This window comes from Meriones unguiculatus, chromosome 7 (genome assembly GCF_030254825.1).
Source record: "Meriones unguiculatus strain TT.TT164.6M chromosome 7, Bangor_MerUng_6.1, whole genome shotgun sequence".
In the NCBI taxonomy this organism is placed as follows: domain Eukaryota; kingdom Metazoa; phylum Chordata; class Mammalia; order Rodentia; family Muridae; genus Meriones; species Meriones unguiculatus.
The window spans coordinates 53,506,007-53,528,244 of record NC_083355.1 but is presented as its reverse complement, the minus strand read 5'-3'; the positions used below and the strand labels follow the sequence as shown (position 1 = coordinate 53,528,244).

General features: G+C 41.9%; 1 long non-coding RNA gene across 2 annotated transcripts in view; it reads right to left on the bottom strand.

Moving 5' to 3' along the window:
* LOC110559257 (uncharacterized) overlaps nt 1-22,238 on the bottom strand; it is a 40,403-nt gene that overhangs the window by 8,676 nt on the left and 9,489 nt on the right. Inside the window, exon 2 of one of the 2 annotated variants that reach the window (XR_009592949.1) lies at nt 7,994-8,070. The exons of the other annotated variant lie outside the window; for it this stretch is intronic. This is a non-coding gene — a long non-coding RNA (uncharacterized LOC110559257). The remainder of the gene's footprint in view (nt 1-7,993; nt 8,071-22,238) is intronic. 2 annotated transcript variants of the gene reach the window in all.

The following is a 22,238-nucleotide window of genomic DNA, read 5'->3' as shown; positions in this document are numbered from 1 at the left end:
ATACCAGTTGTTTATCCAATACCAAACAGCCCTGAAAACAGACATACAAGTAACACTATGTAGACTGAGCAGGTTTATGTATGTATGGACATATATGCATACAATAACAATTACTGAAAGAAGAGGCTGTGAAGCTGAAAGGGAGAAAGAAGGGTTGTGTGTGGAAGGTTTGGAGAGAGGAAAGGGAAGGGAAAATGTTGTGATTATATTATAATCCCCCCAGAATTTCCTACCATCAGTGGACTATGGCCAAGAGCACAAATTAAATTTTTATAACACATGTAAATGTTATAAATATGTCAACTTTTTATGTTTTTGTGCTTTCAAATACACTAATTTGAAAGTTCTCTAAGAGTGTCCCTTCCTCAACCAGACCATATAATCTGACCATTTTTGGTAGGGTTTTTGGTTTGGTTGGTTGGTTTTGTTTTGTTTTGTTGTTTTTTGAGATAGAGTTTCTCTGGGTAGCCTTGGCTGTCCTGGACTCACTTTGGAGACCAGGCTGACCTCAAACTCACAGAGATCTGCCTGCCTCTGCCTCCCCACATTTTTGAAAGTAACCCTTCTAGACTATGCAGGATGAATCCCTTCAAAGCTCTCAAAGGGAGGGATACTGAATGAATGCAGCCGTTTGTTTGTTTTGATTCAGGTAGTTCAGAAATTCTTGCTACTTGACTTTCTGTAATTGCCTTTTCATGAACCCAGCATTCATGGAGCAAGCCACCTCACACAGGCAAAAAAGCTTCCATTTAATTAAAGGATCTAGAGATGACCAAGTCTATCTATGAAGTCATTTCCTTGCCAGCAATGACCCCCCCCCCATGACTTCTAAAATGAAACCAGGACTGTGGTTAAAAAATTCTGAGAAATTATTAGTTTACCTTTTAGTTCCTAAATTAAAACATAGCTTTAAATTAATTCAAGATGGGCATGCAAAGAATTGTCTGCCTTGCATAAATAGAAATCTGATCTTTCAAAAGAAACTGTTAACTCTTCCTGAGGCTGTGTTGAAATTTTGTAATCCTCCCTCTATGAGCCAACTTTTCTACTGATTTCTTGTAACTCAGGAACATTTTAAAGGAATGACTCTTCTATATCAATCAATGTGATCATATCACTTTATTTACCTTTTAACTTGTAAATATGGTGAGTTATGTTAATAACTCCCCTAATACTACATCTTTCTTTAAATGCTACAATTAACCTCATCATTTTTAGGAACTCTTAGTTCACTGCTCAATTCTCATTTGCCTTGCCACTTAGACTTTTTGCATAGATACTCACATATTAAAGTAACCTGTAATTTTCTTTCTGTACTATTTTTGTCAAAATTTACATGATGATTTTATAAAGAGAAAAAAGGCTTCTTTATGCATATTTATAAAGGCATCATGATGATCTGTTTTCTGAATATTTGAAAGTATTAATTCACAAAAATACTGACCACTAGGACCTCTTAAAGGCATAGTTTTCATAAAACCTGGTCATATAGAGAGAAAACTGATATAGTTCTAACAAATCTCAGTTGGCTACAATTTCCTCTGTGGAAACAACCAGAAGTTAGTCAGACAAATGAAAAAAAAAAAAAAACAAAAACAAAAACAAAAAAACACAGAGTAAGTATAGTCAGTAAACAAAGCAAAGAAATCAGAACATCACTCAGAAGAAAGAGAAGAGTAAAGTCTGGGCTTCCAGCCCCTTGCCTGCAGCTGCTGGTGTTCTCACCACTTCCCAGGCAAGCACGTCTGGAGAGTTTGGGGATGCCTCATTTGTGCGAACCCTTCATTTGTCTGTTAGCCACCTTTCTACGCAAGCTCCAGTGTATCCCTGCAGAGCATCTGTTGTGACTGTCCCTTCACACCAATGGGGAGGTCGTGGCTCCTCCACATCCATCTCCTCTGTGAGGCTCCAGGCTCTGGCCCCTCTTTTGTTTTGCAATAGCTGTGATCACAAAAGCCATTATGACTCTTCACATGTTCTCTCAGACTTTTTTTTTTTTTTTTTCAAAAAAAATTGGCAATTCTGGGTTTTTTGTTTTTCCATATAAAGTTGAGAACTGTTCTTTCAAGATCTGTAAAGAATTGTGTTGGTATTTTGATGGGAATTGGATTGAATCTGTAGATTGCTTTTGGAAAGATGGCCATGTTCACTATGTTAATCCTACCTATATTTGAGGACGGGAGATCTTTCCATCTTCTGATATCTACTTCAATTTCTTTCTTCAGAGACGTGAAGTTTTTTTTTCAAGCAGGTCTTTCACTTGCTTGGTTAGAGTTACACCAAGGAACTTTGTGTTATTTGTCGCTATTGTGAAGGGTGTAGTTTCCCTGATTTCTTTCTCAGCCCTTTTGTCTTTCATATACAAGAGGGTTACTGATTTTTTTTTTTTAGTTAATTTTGAACTACTTTTATTCTAATCTGTGTGAGCAAGGATCAGTGTCCTAGAGAAGGGAGCAGAGCCCACTTAGAATTATGAGGACAGTCAGCCTTTCAGAGAGGAACATGTGACCATCACGGAGGTTCACTTCCTTGATAATGTAGATTTTAAGATGACATTTCTGTGCCCACTTCCTGGGCTTAGCAATGTGTATGACTCTCTATAGAAACATTTTAAAATGTGCAATAAAGTGAATCTCTTTGGAAAAGGATACAACCATTTTTAAGCAAGAAAATTTTTAGAAGTTATCAAAAATATCACAACCATATGAAATTGTTTATTTAGATGTGAAGAAGATGCTATTTCTATGCATTTAGATAAAGTCAGCATTCAGCCAGTTATCCAGAGACAGGACTGCCAAAGCTCCTTTGAAAATCACTGAAATGAGCAGTTCTGCAGTTCCCACAATTCAGAAAGACTCAAAACTCACAGGCTCCTTCACTGCATTCAGACTTTTAGTAATAGCTGGAGGATCAGAGGATAACAGTTATCTCTCTACTGAAGCCAGCTGGATCATTCTCAAATACAGCTGAAAACCAAAAAGAAAATAGTATGTTCATTCCCCACATGAGTGCAGAACTAACTAGGAAGTGTGTGCACACTCAGTCAGATGCTTGACTAGTGAAGCTGGGTCCATCAAATCCCTTTCCCCAAGAAAACAAGAATATGTAATTACGGAGGCAGTGAAAGAAGTGGAGTGTGTGTGTGTGTGTGTGTGTGTGTGTGTGTGTGTGTAGGGGTAGGGGCATGAATGAGTCTGTATAAACAAATGGTGTCAGGAACATGTAATTGGATGATGTGAGATACACTATTCTCTGTGAAAGCAAGACACTACAGAAATAAGAGAGGAATGAGCAAGCAGAGCGTATCTGCCACACGTGCCCAGCTCCCTTAACTTCATTCTTCCCTTAGACTCCATGGGATAACTTGTGCTCTCATCGTATCTTGTTGTGTTCAGTCAACATGAGCTAATCATGTTGCTTGACTGAGCAACATATGATGTGAGCAACTTTAGGGAGTTGTTATAGAACTGTCACTGTTCTTGGGATCTATAAACCACAATGTGCCAGAGAACATTTTCAGACAGGGTTTCCAACAAGGGCTGTCTTGTTTTAATTAAGAGTTGAAGTGACCTTCAGAAGAGTACCTTGCATATCACTGGCTATACCGAGAAGCTGGTCACTCTTTTCAGCGTTAAAGTCTGTGAAGAGTGAGCTAAGAGCATGGAAATAAGTCTGATGACACAAAATATAAACATGGCACAAGTATAAGAAAGCAGATGCACACTACATCAGTCTTGTTTGTCAACTGATGGGACTGAGAAGTGTCTGAAAAATTAGTGAGGTGGATTCCAGTTGTGCCTCTGAGTAGTCTCTAGAGATGATTATCTAAAGAAGGAAGACTGCCATAAATGTGGACACTACCCTCCCACAAGCTGAGGGTCCCAATGGACTAAAGCAGAAGAGAAGGAGCCTAAACAGCAAGACAATCTCTCTCCTTCCCCTCTCTTCCTGCACTCTCAACTGATGTGAATTGATCCCCCACCACATTCTTCCCATCGTGACGGACCGAGGTCTCTTAAAGTGTGAGCCAGAATAAAAAATATTTCCTCCCTAAAGTTGTTCACATCATATGTTGTCACAGCAACCCAAAGGCTATGGGTTGTGCCAAAATACCATGTTTAAAAAATAAATACGGGGTCAAGAGAGACAGCTCAGCAGATAAGAGCACTTAATGCTTTTCAAGAGAACCAAACTTTTGTGTCATGAGTTCTGCATCCACAGATTCAACCAAAAATGTGGAAATACTCAGAAAAAGAATTGCATCTCTGCTAACATGAAGATTGCTTTCTTGTTGTTATATCTTTTTTTTCGAGACAGGGTTCCTCTGTGTATCCCTGGCTATCCTGAAACTTGCTTTGTAGACTAAGCTGACCTTGAACTCACAGAGATCCACCTGCCTCTTCCTTCCGAGTGATACAATTAAAGGGACACACTACCACTACCCAGCTTGGTTATTATTTCCTAAATAAAATGCTAACTATTTACATAGCATTTTATTAGATTATTTTATCTAGATAAGTAATCTAGATACTATTTTAAATATATTGGAATCATGTAATCTCAACATGTAATCGTAACACTTTAGAAGAAGAAACAAGAGAACCATGAGTTTGAGTGAGGTCAGCTTCATCTCTACAGTAGTACCCTGTTTCAAAATAACTGAATGAATAAATACGGAAATAGAAAATGTATATAAGCTATATCTAAAAGCTATATCATTTTACATAAGGGGCTTGAGCTTTCATGGATCTGTGCACTTATTCTCAAATGAAGCCCAAACATATGCAAAGATTTTTTTAAACCTACTTTATTTGTGGTTCCTTAAGACTCTACCTTCCTTACAATTCCCCAAGCCTAGGGAGATGTAGGGACAGGGGATGTAGACCTCTTTAGATGTAGTTCCTTGGGGCGATTCCACTTTTTGTTGTCAGACTATCCAGCAGTCCAGCAAACCAGCAAGCCAGTAATTCAGCAATCCAGCAACAGCAAAGCAGCAACAAAGACCAGCAGCAGCAGCAACCTCCTTGAAGTGCTCCCCAAACCGTTTCTTTCTAGGAGCATCTCAGAGCAAAGTGTTCTCTCTCTCTCTCTCTCTCTTTCTCTCTCCCTTCTCCCCCCCTCCTATTTTTTACCTTCTCAGAGTCCGTACCAGGATGTTTTTCAGCTGGCAAAAAACACGTCCCCTTCACAAGGCAGTATCCAGCTGACAAGGATCACAGCTCTCTCAGGAGGCTATTATCAGCTGTGGATTCCAGCATCCCACACTTGGGATTACAACAAAAACATATTTACCTAGCATAACCAAAACTACCACTACAAGTAGCTGAACTATCTAAAGGGTATTGATAGTGGACCATGATTACATCTTAAGAACCCCTTCACTTTTACAATATAACCATATCATAAGGATAACATTCGTTGGTTTTGCTCAGTAACAAAACACAGAATTAGAGCTTATAGGATCATCTTTGAATATGACTGCTACAGTTAGAAATGTGCGTATGTCATAACTCATAATGTCTGCTAAGTATATACCCTCAAATCATTCTTCCATACAGACATAAAGAAATTGATATAAATTTATTTGAAGCATGGTTGTTTCTAATTTGGAGAGAGTAGGAACAACAGCTGTGTACAGCCAGGAATGGTTATGAACATTTTGACTTAGGTGCAGGGCACGGTACCTGTGGTGTTGAAATGGAATGACTGGCTCTACTTACCGTCACTGTAAGCTCAGAGAATGAAGTTGAACCACAAAGAGCAAGATGTAAAACAACAACTTTCCAGATAGCAGTTCTGCAGCAGTAATCCTTCCTCTGTTCAACATGTTTGTTGAGTACTTACTGTGAGCTTTGTATCCTACATGGTAAACGCAGCAAGTTTGTTAGCTGTGCTAAAATGTTGTCTCCGTATTTTTACATGTCGATGTGTGCAAAAACTATGGCAAGCCAAAGCCAAATAACAAGTCTTTGTCTCAAAAAAAGTGAGAGAGAAAGTGTGAAGAGAAAGAAAGAGAAAAAGGGAAGAAAGGAAGGAGAAAAAAAGGAAGGCGGGAGAGAGGTAAGAGAAGGGAAGTAAGGAAGAGAAGAAGGGAGGGAGGAGGAAAAAAGGAGTGGCCTACTAGAACCTTCCTGCCTGTGTGGGAACCGTTTCCCTCATATACGGTTGTCTCTAATTCCCTTCATAGTACTGATTTCAGAAATCCCAGGAACTGGAACACAGACCTTCAAGTTTCCTGTAAAATCCCAGAGTATGTGCACAGCTTATGCACAGCTTGTGTAATTTAAATCACGTCTCGGTTACTCGTGCTGCCTAATACAATGTAAATAGGGAATAAATAATTATATTCTAAAGCTTACATAATAATGACAAAAAATAGTCTGTACATGTTCAATACAGATGGCTAGATCCAGGGATATGGAACCCAGAAACACAGAAGACCTCAATCAAAATGGGTCAGAACTGACTGAAAACAAAAGCAGATATACAGATACAATGTGGTAGTATATTTTTTATGAAAACACAAATTTGCACTTTTCTCATTTGATGAGAGCATTTCAGCTCTTCAGATTTTAAGCTCTTCAGAAAAAAAATAATTTCCTACGTGGAGTGAATGTGCAGTTCTGATTTCTCCAAGCTTTAAAAGCGTTCTCCTTAGGGGAAAACAGGGAGTCCTAAAGGAATGCTTCGTGCGTGAGAAATGACTGCTGGAATCCTACAGATGAGTCTCACAGATGAAGACATGTGAAACTAGTTTAAATGGACTGCGGGAGAGGGTGCATTTCTTTTTAGGGGGAAGTTAAAGCAGGCTATCATTCTTTGCTCTGAGACATCGTGTTGTGGTTTAGGAAGAGAGGAGGGAGTGTCCTAACTCTTTATAAAGTTCTGTTCTGTGCAAATAACTCCCAAGTAGTGGGAAAGTCGCTGAGAGAATGTCTGGGAGGGTGGACATGGAAAAGGATGAGAGAAATTGTCAAGGAATTGCCAAACAAGTTCAAGTCAAAAGCTCTGACAGAGTACATGCCATGTGCCCTTCAGCGAGGCACATGTGGGAAAAGAGTCTTATGATGAGAATTATTCCAGTCATTCTTGTATTCATTTTCTGTTTCACAGAACTCTTCTCCTAAGAGTATGGTGGTACACACATACAGTCTTAGCACTGGAGAAGCAGAGGCAGGAGAATCCGCTCAAGGCCCAACTGTACTACACAGCCAGGCCCATCTCAAGAGAGAGAGAAAGATGACATTTCTTAAATATATAATGAACTAATTTGTGCCATGGGGCAGAAAAATTCTCCAGAGACAGAGAAAATAAAAGTGATGGCCAATGTCACCACAATCAATATGGAAAATTGGAGAAACAATAAACATCCCCAAGATTTTGTATTTTTTATGAGCCCCTGTCACTCATGAGAAATATTTCCCACAGGATTTATAGGTGAAAGTTCATAAAACTCCTCTGTAGAAGCTCCTGTAAACATCCGTGTGGGTTTTCAGAAGGTTTGCACCCTTTAGTTTGTATGCAAGGTTTTTGAGGACAGTCATACAGCTCCCAGTTCTTCCTGTAAATCTCCCAATTACAGGAACGCAGCTGCTCCTGACATACCCTATTGGTCTGAGTTAAAGCTCGCTTCCTTAAGCTTGTGCTCAGTCTTACAGCAGCCTGAACCACAAACACAACCCCACATTCCTTAAGGTGTGAGGCAATGGGGTGTGAGCCCTGGGAAAACTCTACCAAATTTACTTATGCACCTTTAAGACACTGCTTTAGTCATAAGCTTCTCACAGTACAACTTTTTAAATTCCTAACCAAATTAATCAATAGTTCAATATCTACATTTGCATAGGCAGAAACTATTGATAAACTATTAATTACTTTTATTATGTTAAGGTTTTTTAGACAGGGTCTCACTCTGCAGTCCATTGTAATATGAATTATATTGGTAAATTGTTACGTGCTGTTGAGAGCTAACTCTGAGAAGAAGGTACCTTACCTTGTCTCAGACTCAGGCATTCTTATTTCAGATGTCCTTCAAGACTCTGTCCTGGGTCACACTGGCTCCCTGGCTCCCTTAATAAGGAGAAATTAAAACAGTAAACTTCTAATAGCACTACAAACATTGCCCCTTGGGAACAGCTGCAGGAGAAGCCATCTCTGTTACAACAGTAACAGAGGCCACTGTTGTTTCTCCTGTGATGCCTAAAGCCACACAGAGGAGGAAGAAGCTGGAAGTCCTCTACACACAGGACTCTCCACTCCAGCAGTTCTGTTTCTGCACCATCCCCCACCAGTTTGTGCTGGATGCTGCAAGTGCCCAATCTGATGATGCTTTCTGTCTGTTTCTTGTGTTTGTTCTTTTACTTTTGCTTAATAACTCATTCACTGGGAACAGCTGTCATGTGGACAAGGCTCTCTCTCACTGGCACTTTCCCATCCTGGCTCGGCAGCCATGGGTTTCATCTTGGCTCAGTGATGTATGGCAGTGACTCATCCTATGCTCCTCATGTGGCTGCTGCCTCTGAATATTTCTCTGAGATTAAGCCATTTCTTTTCTGGCCCCTATTCTTGTACATTTGATACAATTGTTCCTTGATCCAGCTCTGTGCTGCCTCAGGCCTGCCTCCCTGTGGAGAGAGTAAGTATAAGGAACACATCTCAGAATGCCCATTCACGTGTTTCATTCCATTTCTCTCACCTCTGTTTATTTGCTTCATGGGTTTCAATCCCTCTCTCTTCTCTTGACTGAATTAGTCATTCTCATTTTCGAAAACTACCTCTTCTCCTCATGACTGAGCACGGGATTTCCATTACTAAGTTTAGTAGGTTTTGCAGAATTGAATGCAGTCTTGGCTAAAGTACTGTTAGTAGCAAGTCGCAGAAAATATGTCAAAGGAAAACTGTCTACAGAGCTGGAGAGGTGCAGTGCTCCTGGGCAGGTGGATATTAATTTTCAGCATCAGGTCAACCTCTCTGTATGGATCTACTCAGAAGCTGTCAACACTGATGATCACCGGGGTCTTTTTCTAATTATTCTTTTCTCTCAACAAATATTTATCAGGATTTGTTGAAAAAAAAAAACCCAAAAACCAAAGCAAAACAAAATAAAAAGCCTCTGATGATCCTAAGTACCGATCTGAGGTAACGTAGAGGCTGCGGTAGCTGGGTGTCCGGAGTGAAGTCAAGTCACGATCTCATCCTCTCTTTTGTTCTTGGCCATGGGTTATTTTCTCTAATGTGTTCCCACCTGACATACTTCTCCAGAGTGGAAAACAGTGGGGTTAGACAGCCGTAGACCGGAACCTTTTGCTGAGGGCTAAAGTGAACCTTTTCTCGTTCTAAGTTTATTATCTCTACTATTTTTATAGTGTCAGAAAGCTGAATAACTAGAAGCTTCACCCTAATATCTGATGATATGAAATATTCAGTTGAACACTTATAACAAATGATGACAAGCAAGAAGAAAGCAATGACTACATAAAGTATAAGATACCAGTAAATAGAAGACAAAAAAGAGGAACTAAACATGGAAATGTTGAAATAGAAGAGGAAGTAAGAAGGAGCTGAGAATGTGCAGCTATTTAAAAACATTTCTTCTAAAAATGCATTGCACTGATGTGGGAAGGGAGCCAATAGTTTGGGAACATGAAGCTAAGGACTAGAGCGAATTGGATAATTAACAAAACAGTCAAAAATAATCTTCTGAATGTCTTCTTTCAGCATTCTAGCTAAGTGTAGCTCAAACCCATTGCAAGCAAGTCTTTCAGCATCTGCTCTCCATATGCCCAAGAATATGGGTCTAGGTTACTCACATGAACCACTGGCCTCAGGGTCTACGGCTTCACAGAGTCACTCTGGAGGCACTGATCACTTTCTTTCTTTCTTTTGTTTTGTTGTTTGTTTTGTCTACATTAATTTATTTATTCACTCTACACCCAATTGTAGCTCTGTCCCCCCTCTCCTTCCAGTCCCACCCTCCCTGCCCTTGCCCATTTCCCCCCCATTCTTCTCAGAAAAAAAAGGAGTCTCCTCATATCAGCCCACCCCAGCACATCAAGGCTCATCAGGACTGAGTGTATCCTCTTCCACTGAGGCCAGGCAAGGCAGTCCTGCTCAGGAGAAGTGGTTCAATAGCAGGCATCAGAGTCCATGTCAGAAACAGCCCCCACTCCACTTGCTAGTGGACCCCCATGAAGATCAAGCTGAGGCCCAGACCATGCATGCTCTTTGGTTGGTGCTTCACTCTCTGTGAGCCCCCATGGGCCCAGGTGAGTTGACTCTGTTGGTCTTCTTGTAGAGCTCTTGTCCACTCTGAGTCCTTCTATCCTTTCCCCAACCCTTCCACGAGGTTCCCTGAGCTGTGCCCCAAGTTTGGCTGTTGAGTCTCAGCATATGTCTTGATCCTCTGCTGGGTGGAGTTTCTCAGAGGATAGGCCCCTGTCTGCAAGCATAGCAGAATACCATTAATAGGATCAGGGTTGGCTCTCTCCCATGGGGTAGGTCTTAGGTTGGGCCAGTCGCTGGTTGGACATTCCCTTAATCGCTGCTCTTTTTTAACCCTGTTCTTCTTGTAGGTAGGGTATATTTTGGGCAGAAGGTTTTATGGGTGAGTTGGTATCCCCTCCCTCTACTAGAAGTCCTGCCTGGCTGGAAGGTGTGAGCACTGCCTTTCAAACTGCATTGTTGCAGTTAATTTCTTATGTTTAATTCTGATCCTGGGATCTTTATTCCAAGCCACGGACAACCAATTGTTATTGTCAATTGTCAATTAGTTACTTCATTCATCTTGTAGATACATGTGCTGTATACACATGTATTATATATACTTATATAATACATGTAAGTTAAATATATAACTTATATATTTATAAGTTAAAAGAACTGATAAGTCATTAGAAAAAACTCAAGCTTCCTCCCTTTAACTCAAAAGATGAACATTACCTGTCCCTTCACAAATCTCACATCTTTTTTTCATTTAATTAATTAATTAGTTCATTCATTCATTCATTCACTTTACATCCCAATCATAGCCCCATCCCTTCTCTCCTCCCGGTTCCATCCCCCTTCCCTCTTCCCTAAATCCTCCCTCCCCTCTCCTAGACCTAGGCCCCCTACACATATGTACACAATGGAGAGCTTCGTCTTCATGTGGATCTCCTAGCAAGAGGAGCGGGGCCTGTCTCTAGCAAGGACTCCCTCGCCTGAGTTTTGACCACTTCCCCCTGGCAGGGCGGCCTTGCCAGGCCTTTGTGGTAAAGACTTCACATCCTACTGCACTTTCTCTTCACTCAGCCCATTCCCATTGGGTAATTCACCATGTAATGCCTGTGTTTATCATTTCCTTGCTTTTGGTTATAGTTTTAAGAGTATTGTCATATTCTTGTACACTGTAAGGTTTCATTTTGCCCAGTTCATCTCTTCATAGATGATAGCATGCATTTATAGCATGTGAAATTTGCCTTGGGGGCTTGATATTATTTTTATGAAACTCACATTGGTGTTTATGGTTGTAGCCCGCTGACTTTCACTGTTGTGAAGTATACTGTTTGATGAAAAGCACGTATTTATCTTTTCTATCACTGATGATGTTGAAGTTTTTTATCTCTATGAATATTTATTTCATATATTTTGGTGCAGTTTAAAAAAGATTTGTACTTTCAGGAGATGGTGAATGGCACACAGACATGGGGAATAAACCCAGAGATAGCTGTAGAACAGTCATTGGAAGAGAGGGGTGACAGCAATCTTTCTCTAGCTTCAGTAGCAGAGTTGAACAGGATACTTTGCAAAGCAGAACAGAAGAAGAGGAAGTTCCCAGGACTTTCCAGTTCATGCTATTGTAGAGAGATTAGTCTGTTTTGAGAGTGAAGGGTCATGTAACTGGAAATGGCTGGAGCCACTGAAGACAGAAAAAAATCTGCACCATGCTTTGAATAACAGACATTTAAAAAAGTAGTGTGAGAGAAGAATGTTAGAGAAAAAGCCATGCATGGCAGCTGCACTGGCCCAGAAAAATAAGACATCAAGAAAATGTTTTCTTCTCAGTACATTAACAGGCAAATGAGCTGCCTGGCACCCCAGAAAAAAAGATGAATGCTGAACTTTCTGGGAACTCCCAAAAAGTATCATGGGATTGCTCTCTGAAACTTGGCCTGCTACCTCTACCTCCAGTCAAAACTGAAATATTTAGTAAGGAAGGTGAATTTTCTGAGCCACAGTGCGGGGTGGAACATAGACCTAGGATCCCCCAACCTCAGAAAGGCCTCCCCTTTTACAACCTGACCAGAAAAAGGTCATCAGGATGCATGGCCAGCACCTGAGTCATTCTGTGAAGGAATGCCAGGAGCTCTGGAAAGAATGCGCAGAGGCAAGACTGAATGCCGTCAGGCTCTACTTCCTTCATTTTTCTATGTCTCTTGTTTAATACCTAAAGCAAGTTTAGTGGGTTAGCTTTGGTAGACTCTGTTCTCCCTCTCCCTCTTCCTCTTCCTCTCTCTCTCTGTTGTTTCTTTGTACTTTTCTTAGGGTTTCCCAAAGAACACAGGCTGACCTAGAGTTTAAGAGTTTCTTGTTCTAGCCACCAGAAAGCTGGGTTTTTCTCTTTCATCTTCCCTTAGCCAGTGCTACCTCATACTGTTCCCTGTTCTTTCACCCTCTTCTGTTTACTTTGCCTCCTCTACTTCCTTTATCAACCTAATAAGAATCTCTAGTCCAAGGCTCTCAACCTTCCTAGTGTTGCTACCCTTTAACATAGTTCCTCATGTTATGGCGATCCCCCAATCATAAAATTATTTTCATTGTTACCTTATAACTATAATTTTGCTACTGTTATGAGTCATAATGTGAATATCTGTATTTTCCAATGGTCTTAGGCAACCATCATGATAGGGTCATTCGACCCCCATAGGTTGAGAATTGCTGCTCTAGTCTTAGCTGCTATTTTTGTTCCACCCAAGCCCTTAGTAACCACTACCTTAGCAAATATGGTAAACTATCAGCAGGCGTTGTAACACACATCTTTAATCCCAGCACTCGGGCTGCAGAGGCAGGAAGAGCTCTGTGTGTTCGAGGCCAGCCTGGTTATCTCAAAACAAAGAAAACAAATAGAGCGGCACCAGCAAGCATCCCAGCGCCAACCAAGGATATGCACCTGCCTTAGAATCCCTTCCCACTCCTCAAGGTTTATAAGCCCTTGTCCACCTCGAATAAACACATAAATTATTACACTAAATACCATCTAAGACAGCTATTGTAATGAATATCATCTGAAAGAGTGATAACACTAAAATCATAAGAGGTTTTCTCCATGCCCCTCCCTCCCTCTCAGCTGGACTGAGAAACCACGTCTAAGCTCACTTTTGCAGCTTGTCCACCATATCATAATGCAAAAATCTCTGGGAAGAGAATTGTAAACAGATTCAAAGACTGCTGAGCTCTTATCATTTCAAGGAGAAACTCTGCCTGTTGCATTTTACTTTCCATTTTAAATTAGCTGTCATTGAAATAAGCACACCTCCAATTCAGCATGGAAATAAAGTTTGAGTGAGATGTGTGCACTCCCTTTGACAAGTGCTTCCCACCATGTTTGGTCTCAGGGTGATGGCCTGTCTTCAAAAACTAAAGGAAACGAGAGTAATAGATCATAACATAAAATCAAAGGAACTAAAAATCCTTTCCCAGACCAAGTGATTTTAGCAGAAACTAAGGAAGTAGTGCTGTGGTGTCATCAGACAGTCCTGCCAAATTCACAGATAGACAGGGTAAGGCACACATGGCCCCAAACCGGACGGAACTCAGTGCTTCCCTAAGTTATCTTTATCCCTCACTTCCCTAAAGCTCCCTTCAATCGTATTCCAAGTCCACAGCTATGCTCAGACGCCAGCATCTGCTCTGGCATCTGCCACTTCCAATGCTGTGGTGCTGCAGAACTGAAGCACCAAGAGACGGCAGAGAGAAATAACTTAAAATTTAAGGTGTGGTTTACTTGAATAACAGGGGTGAAAATACTACAGTGATACCATCAGGTCAACTTGAGTGTGAACATGGGCTGCCAGGGTGTTCAGGCTAAGCCTCAAATGCCCCTGGGTAACTTGACCTGAGCGCTTGGGTGTTCTTGTTTAAGTTTTACAAGACTAAGATTTCAACGTAGTTCCTTGAAAATATTTCTTTTTAAAGCTTAGTTTGAACTTCAAGATATAGGTGCTTCCTCACTGGGTGTATGCTGAATAGTCACATAGTTATCATGACCAGTTAAAAGGCAGAAGACTAAGTGTCAAGAATTCCTCCCAGTGTAGTACCTCTTCTTGTGCTGTGATGTTCCTGAATGTGATGACACTTTCTTGTGCAGTATAAGAAAAGTGACAAGAATTAAGGCATTAGTTAGATTTTCTCATCACTATGACCAAATGCCTGACAAAGGCAGTGAAAGGGAGTAGGGACTGCTTTGGCTCACAGTGCAGAGGGCTCAGTTATTGTTCAGGAAAGCCATGGTGGTTGAAGAAAACCAACGTACACAGCAGCAGGCCTCAAAGAAAGGGAGGAGAAGTAGGGCTAGGCTGTAAGCCTCAAGGCCTGGTCTCCATAGCCTATGTCTTCCAGGGTAGGCCCCATGTCTGAAAGATTCCACAACTTCCCAAAACATCACTGTATGCTGGAGACCAAGTGTTCAAATACATGAGCCAGGACTTGGGGACATCTTACATTCATACAGTAACAGCAGCCAGTGTTTGAATCAGGCCTTTGTCAGAACAAACTTTTTGAACTTTTGTTACACTCTAGACCACCTAAAGAGGTTACAAAAAAAAAAAAAAAAAAAAAACAGAAGAAGTACCCACCTAACACAGTTATACAGATTTAGATAAGCCATAACAATAAAATTTCAGCCAGTTCCTGGTGCAGACAGACTCTTCAATAAATAAACAAGAGGGTGCATGATAGGAAGAAATGACACAATAGTGTTTGTTAAGACGACAGGCTCACACACAAGCAGAATGGCCCTGATGTCACTGCCCCAGTAAAAGGGGAGGGAGGCAACCTCTTATTAACTGGGGGAATGTCTTTGCTCAGTAATAAAGCACCAGTTACAATACGATCTATAAGTCAGTTTTCACAACTGCATGTAAAATTCTACCAAGCTGATAAAGGCAACCAGCTTCTTCAAATGAAAGCTAACCAGCAGTTCCTATGGGTGGAGATCTCTGAACTTACTCTACCCATCTCTGAACCCTTCCGAAGAAAAACTGCCTGGGCCCTTGCTCTGAAGTCTGCCTACAGTTGCAGATGGAGCCTTGAAAGAAGCAAAGTTCAATACTATTGGAAGATTAGGGGATCTAAGCAGTTTGCGTCTTTGCCCAAACATAGAGAGGGCATAGAGGCTTTGTGCAGCCTGTGCCCACAGATAGGCACTGGGGGAAGTTAAACACACAGCTTCCTTCTCCAAGGGAGCAAGCTGTGCAGCAGCTGCTCCTCCTGGGATCCAGAAATGACCAAGTTTTACAACATGATCCTGTGCTATCTGCTGAGACAGGCTCTGCCTGTATCTCCCAGAATTTGTTTTTACTTATCTCAAACTCTCTCCCCCTAAATCTTGAATGTGGCTTTTAGAACATAAACCCATTCTTCTGAGTGATGTCACTTGTGCTTTGCAGCAGCCTAAGTGCCGCCAGGCCAAACCTGACACCCACAGGCCCCAGACCCCAAATCTTGAGCACTATCTCTGAGTCAACAAAACTAGTCCTGTGCTAGTCAACTAGCCTAGCCCTGCTTTGTGTAAGAATCCAGATGTTCTTTGTGAAGAATCTCAATGAAAACATGTCACAAATTGTTATACACTTGGGGCTGAGTTCACTGTTATCAGAAAACATTTTTTTTCCAAAAATTGTGCTGTTTAAATATGGCTAGAGTAAAAAAATACCTGGGCCAGACCCCGCCAGTCCTGGTCCAGCACCAGTTGCAATAAAATCTGGCTAATCAGAGTTTCATTCTGCCCTCACCCTGATTGCTTCCCTGGCAGCTGTAAACCTAGAAAGCAAGGGAATCAGTACACGTGCAAGAAATGACAGCAGGGAAGGCCAAGTGAGGACATGGTGGGAAAAAAGCCTTTAGCAAGCAGGAAGAGTGCTGTCACCAGAGCCCAGGTCATCCAGAACCCTAACCAGGGATGGGCTCCCTGGGCTCAAGGACTATGAAAGAAATTAACACCTTCAAACTACCCTACCTATGATGTTTTAACATGGCAGCTTGAGCTAACAGGGACATTAGTCAACCACTAAAATACTCTTAAAAAAACTAGGTAGAAACCTGAGGAGAGTGGGGATTAATTGTCTCCCTGAGTTCTTTCAATTCTTACGCATAGGGGCTGGACTCCTGTAATGCATGCCATGAATGACTTGGTACCCCCAATGTTTCAACAAGTAGTTTGCTGTATAATCAATTATAGTTTGCATCCCCAATACTCCATCCAAAGAGTCCGGGAATACTGAAATATACTCAACTTGGAGCCATTTCTTAACGAGCTAGGTCCTATAGGATTAAATAAATTAAATGAGCTATTGTATTAAAGCCACTAAGAAGCTGGGTGTGGTGGTGAATACCTTTATTACAGAACTCATGGGTATAAGCAGGGAATCTCTGTTCAAGTTCAGAGTTCAAAGCTACGCTGGTCTACATAGCAAGTTCCAGGACAGCCAGGATTACATAAGAAATATGTAATATGACTTAGTAATTAGTAATCTGATGTTCAGGGAGTGTGTTTGCGCTTGTTTTCTCACCAGTGTGAGACGTATGGAAAAGTGGCTGGTGGGCACACTGCCACTTAGGGTGGTGAGTCCCACACTGTGCCAAGCACTTCGGTAACTTAAGAATCCGCCTCCCAGATCAGAACCTGGATTCTAACAGCCCTTTAACTCCGTCTCAAAGCTGCACTTCACAGCCACACACAGCTTTCTCTTTTATGTCCTGCTTACTCAAGGTCACCAGTGAGTGTTGGGATTTTGCTTATTTATGAATGAAACCAAGAGGACATTTTCACTTGGCTTTGAGACTGAACATTTCAACTTGATATATAAACCCATGGTTGATTATCATCTGCGCACAAAGTTTATTTTTTTTCTTCTTTTGTTCATTGGCCGATGCAGGGAGCATTTCTGATTTTTTTAGTAAAACAGCAGAATTTGTAGGTGCCACCAGGAATGCTCCTGAACAAAAGACATGGCTTATGCATGACCACCATCTTCCCCAGCTAGGCTGGAGACCTCACTCTCTCCACACTTCTACTCATTCTAATTGCTGGATTGTAGAGCGATTTGATTGGCTAGATTCAGAAGGAAGAAAAAGTGTGGCAGCTCCAACCGCCTCTATCCAGCAGCACCTGTTAGTGTGTCTTGCCGAAAGGCAGAATGCTAAGAAAACAAAGCAGTGCTGTTTCTACCGAGGACCGCAAGAGAGCTAGGCAGAGAGAAAGCACAGCTGCTCCTGTTGCTGGACCCCAGCTGCTGCAGACAGAATGTGGCTCAGAAATTAACACCTAATCAAAAACCTTCATCGGCTCCACACGCAGCCCTTCTTGCTGGTATGAGAAGTCAATGAAAACCCTTGGGACAGCACTCAGACCCATGGAATAAATATGATGGGATACGCCTGCTTCTGTGAGCTGTTCAGCCAGCTTACTTGCATAGGATGAGCCTAATCAGGTGTGAATCAGAGTTCGTTGTAAACACAGGTGAGGCCTCCGTGTTGAATCTGTGATGCAGACCTGTGCCATGAGACACCGAGAACTAGCCGAGGGGCATGTGCAGATCATTCAGACTAAGCTTTGTTTGCAGAGCTGGTAGGGACTCCAGGGGCATAACTTGAAGCTGTGGCTGGGCACGACTTGGGCAAGTTGTTGACACTGGAGTTTCAGAAGACCCACTCCTCAAGCCATTCAAGCCCTTGCTGAGCCCAGACCCCTCCTCACTGTTGCTTCACTTGAAAGAGAGGTAGAGGAAACGTCTGCAGTTGTTTTATGGAAAAATTAAGATTATGCAATTAAGATATGCAATTCCAAGACCTTCATTGGATGCCTAAAACTTCAGCTGGTATGTAGACTCCTATTAGTATATTTTTCCTATCAATTCACACCTATGATAAAATTTAACTTACATGTCAGGAGCCATAAAATATTAACAATAATAACTAAACAGATTAATTATAATGTTTTATAACAAAAATCCTAATTTGCTTTGAGGCCATTGCTAGTGAAAATGAAGACTGCCTGAACACCAGCAGGATGATACTGCAGTGGTTGATGTCAGAGCCAGTGATGACCAGGGTGGCTACTCGATGCTGGACCAGCAGGTGGTGTGCACCTGCCCGTTGCTCATCCGTTGTTCCTGGATGCACTGAACAAAGGCTCTGCTCTCACGAGGAAAGCAGAGGAAGATGGTCCTTAACTTTCAAAGGGAGTGACAAGACAGCTGAACAGAAAGGTGATGCCCTAAGGGGAGGGGGAAGCCAAGCTAAACACAGCTGCACGCAGGTGGGTCCTCACCAGAAGCTTAAAAAGTGGAGTTCAAAAGACAGGCCAGGAGGCCTGCGTGAAAGAGACTGACAGTCCCACCCTCAGACCCAGCCTGTAGCTCACACAAACCTTCAAATCCAGTAGGTGCTGTTGAGATGGTGATTCCTCAACAAAAAGGTCGACTTTGGCCATGAATTCTGTCTTACCGCCTGCTATGACGCAGCGTTCAGTGTGGGAGTGCCATCTTAAGGGTTAAGATATTGTTAACACTGAACTGACCTGAGGATCTACAATACAGAGCAATCCCGGTGGAGGAACCTGAATTCACCCGCCAAGGCCCCTGCAGAGGGCGTGGGGACTGCACAGCCCTCGGTTGCCTTTGGAAGAGCAAAAGGGACGAACACTAGAGGCTCACTTCAGGGTGTGAGTGCATGGGGAAGTGCCTCCCTTAGGTGGTAGACGCAGGCCTCCTCAACTGGGAAGAAATGGAGCGTTTGATAGCCTGAGCCGCAAGCCAGCAGTCAGTGAATCACCACTGAAGACATCTCTCTCCCTGCTGTGAGATTCCCTGCAAAACCTTGTAAGCACGGGAAGCTCCTGTGAGGTACTTTTCCTCCACTCACCCTCCAGCACGGCGACTAAAGTTTAGGGGATTTTGAATGTATGAAAACGGGTCTGTCAACATAAAACCAGATACGCTAAATCTGTTAGAAGAAAAAGTGGGGAACAGCCTAGAACTCATTGGCACAGGAGACAACTTCCTGAACAGAACTCCAACAGCACAGGCTTTAAGAGCAGCAATCAATAAATGGGACCTCATGAAACTGAAAAGTTTCTGTAAAGCAAAGGTCACCGTCATCAAAACAAAACGACCGCCTACAGATTGGGAAAGAATCTTCACCAACCCTTTATCTGATAGAGGGCTAATATCCAGGATATATAAAGAACTAAAGAAGCTGAAAAGCAACAAACCAAGTAATCCAATTAAAAAATGGGGAACAGAGCTAAACAGAGAATTCTCTGTAGAGGAATATAGAATGGCAGAGAAACACTCAACGTCATTAGCCATTAGGGAAATGCAAATCAAAACAACCCTGAGATTTCACCTTACACCCATCAGAATGGCCAAGATGAAAAACTCAAGTGACAACACATGCTGGAGAGGTTGTGGAGAAAGGGGAACCCTCCTCCATTGCTGGTGGGAATGTAAACTGGTACAACCACTTTGGAAGTCAATCTGGTGCTTTCTCAGACAATTAGGAATAGTGCTTCCTCAAGACCCAGCTATACCACTGCTAGGCATGTACCCAAAATTTGCTCAAGTACACAATAAGGACATTTGCTCAACCATGTTTGTAGCAGCTTTATTTGTAATAGCCAGAACCTGGAAACAACCCAGATGTCCATCAACGGAGGAATGGGAATTCCATTTTACACAATGGAATACTACTCAGCAATCAAAAAAGAGGAAATCATGAAATTTGCAGGCAAATGGTGGGATCTAGAAAAGATCATTCTGAGTGAAGTATCCCAGAAGGAGAAAGACAAACATGGAATATACTCGCTTATATAGACCTAAAAGATATGATAAACATAATGAAATCTATACACCTAAAGAAGATAATCAAGAAAGCGGACACAGGGTATGATGGTCAATCCTCATTTAGAAAGACAAATGGGATATGCATTGAACGTATGACAGGAGTCTACTGCAGAAAGCATCTGAAAGACTCTACCTAGCAGTGCTCCAAAGTAGATACTAAGACTCATAACCAAACCTTCGGCAGAGTGCAGGGAATCATATGAAAGAAGGGGAGTTTAATGTGGAAAGGATAGGAGCTCCACAAGGACCAAACGTATCTGGGCACAGGGTCTTTTCTGAGATGGACACTCAACCAAAGACCATGAGAGGATAAAACCTAGAACCTCTGCTCGGATGTGACCCGTGATAGCTCAGTAATCAATTGGTTTCCCATAGTAAGGGGAACAAGGACTATTTCTAACAGGAACTCAATGACTGGCTCTTTGACCTCCCCACCTCCCAAGGGAGGAGCAGTACTATTAGGCCACAGAGGAGGACTTTGCAGCCAGTCCTGAAAATACCTGACAAAAGGGAGTCATATGAAAGGGGAGGAGGTCCTCCCCATCAGTGGACTTGGAAAGGGGCACGGTGGAGATGAGGGAGGGAGGGTGGGATTGGGGAGGAAAATGAGGGATACAGCTGGGATACAGAATTAACAAAATGTAACTAATGAGAAAAATAAAATTTAAAAAAAGTATAATTAATAAAGAATTTTTTAAAATGAAAAAAAAGAAAAAGAAAACGGGTCTGACTGTACAGATCTGGTTGCTTGGCCAACTCCTAGGGCACTTGAGAGTTAAAGCTGTAGGGTTGGAAGGACCCGGCAGACCACAGGCTGCAAAACTAAATGTGGCCAGCAGAGGTCGCGAGAATGCAAAGCAGAGAAGCTACTGCAGGGAGCATGGGTGTGGTGACCAACTGGGAGAATAGAATAGAGGACCCGGAAATAAACCCACATAGCAGTAGCTGCCTCATCTTTGACAAAAGTATGTAAATACATACACTGGAAAAGAAGGCAGCCTCTCCTTTACAACCTTACATGGAAGCCCCTAACAGTTTGGAAAGAAATACTTCAAATATCAGCACAGGAGAGGTCTTCATGAAAAGGGCTCAATAGCACAGGAAATAACAATCCACGAATTGACAAATGGGAACATATGAAATTAAAAAGCTTCTGCCCCACAAAGGAACCATCACCAGAGTGAAGACAGCCTGAATGGAGGCCAGCACAGGGAATATTTGCTAACTGCTTGCATATCAAATAGGGGATTAAAATCTACTGGGATTGCATAAATTAGACACCAAGAGACAAATCCTCTCAGTCCATGGCGAGACGAACTGACTTGACAGTATCAAAAATAAGAAAGAAATGCAAATAGTTATTGCAAATAACTACTTGAAAATGCTTCCAACAACCAGTGCCACATCAGCTGGTGTACATCCTGTGTCTGAAGAATGTGGTGTCCTCAACAAGAGGGTCTAGCCTTGTGTTCTAGAAGGGAACAAGGACATCAATAACAGCCTTATTGTTTGGGGCGTGATTTGCATTCACTTGACCAACAACTGGAAGAGAGAGTTTCCGTTAAAATCGACTACCGCCACTTTCCTAAACCACTATAATTCTATAACTCCATTCTAAAACCTTATCCTTATAGCCAGAGAATAATGTGGCTCTGTATGCTGTGCAGTGGTGGCACACATTTTCAATACGAGCACTTGGGAGGAGGAAGCAAATGAATTTCTGAGTTCAAGGCCCGTCTGATCTACAGAGCGAGTTCCAGGACAGCCAGGGCTACACAGAGAAACCTTGTCTCAAAAGGCAAAAAAACAAACAAACAAAATGTAGCTCTCACCCCTCATTTAAAAAAAAAAAAAGTTTTCATTTTTATATTTCCTGCAATAGGTGGAGACTACTATGGAAATCCTAAAATGGTCAAAACCAAAATCATCAGACAGAAAAGTGCCCAACCCTAAATGGTACATCAACGTAACCCCTAAATCTAAGGCATGGGGACATCACATAAGATGTGGAAAGACTGTAAAGGCAAAGGGTCAGGATATCTGCTGAGAGATAGTGTCTTAAATATCTGAAGGGAAGCTGCACTCATGAAATATGTTACCAAATCAAAGGCATGTTTGCCTAAAAAAGACCAGCACAAC